The sequence below is a fragment of the Chrysochloris asiatica genome, unplaced genomic scaffold (assembly GCF_000296735.1).
Source record: "Chrysochloris asiatica unplaced genomic scaffold, ChrAsi1.0 scaffold00185, whole genome shotgun sequence".
NCBI classification, from domain to species: Eukaryota; Metazoa; Chordata; class Mammalia; order Afrosoricida; family Chrysochloridae; genus Chrysochloris; species Chrysochloris asiatica.
Window position 1 is genome coordinate 4,738,602 of NW_006408703.1, and position 1,045 is coordinate 4,739,646.

The 1,045-nt window shown below is 35.9% G+C and overlaps 1 pseudogene; it reads right to left on the minus strand.

The window, feature by feature from the left end:
- Window positions 1–1,045, minus strand: part of LOC102811819 — a 14,867-nt pseudogene that overhangs the window by 3,421 nt on the left and 10,401 nt on the right.

The window sequence follows — 1,045 nt, forward strand, 5'->3', positions numbered from 1 at the left end:
ACATCATTTGATTTCTTGACTCCTGCTTCCATGAGTGCTAATGGTGGATCCAAGTAAACTGAAGTCTTTGAAAACATCAATCTTTTCTCCATTCATTATGATGTTATTTACTGGTCCAGTGGTAAAGTTTTTTTGTTTGTTTGTTTGTTTGTTTTTTCTTTACCTTGGGGTGTAGCCCATACTGAAGGCTGTAGTCTTTGATCTTAATCAGTAAGTATTTTAAGTCCTCTTTACTTTCAGTAAAATGTCGCATCATCTGCATATTGCAGGTTGTTAATGAGCCTTGCTCCAGTCCTAATGCTGCTTTCTTCTTCATATAACCCAGCTTTTCAGATGATTTGTTCAACATAAAGATTGAATAAGTATGGTGAAAGAATACAACCCAGGCACACACCTTTCCTGATTTTAAACCATTCAGCAGCTCTTGTTCTATTTGAACAACTTCCTCTTGGTCTGTGTACAGGTTCCTCATGAGAACAATTATAGTTTCTGTAATACTCATTCCCTACAGTGTTATCCATAGCTTGTCATGATTCACACAGTCTAAAGCCTTTGTATGATCAATAAAGCACAGGAAAACATCTTCCTGGTACTCTTGAATATCATCATCCAAGATACATCTGATGTCACTGATGATAGCTCTCCCTCCACATATTTATCTGAATCCAACTTGAACTTCTGACAGTTCACTGTTAAAGCACTGTTGCATTTGTTTTTGAATCATCATAAGCAAACTTTTATTTGTATGTTTTATTAGTAACATTGTCCATTGATTTCTGAATTATATTTGATCAAACTCTTTGAAATGGGCACACATATGGAACTCTTCCAGTAAGTTGGCCAGATAGCTGTCTTCCAAATTTCTTGTCATAGATGAGTGATTGCCACCAGTGTTGCATCAGTTTTTTTTTAAATATTTCAATTTGTATCCCATCAATTCCCAGAGACTTGTTCTTTGCCAATACCTTCAGTGTCCATTGGACTTCTTCCTTCCATATGCTACCTCTTGAAATAGTTGTTGAACATTGACCACTTCTTTTTGGTA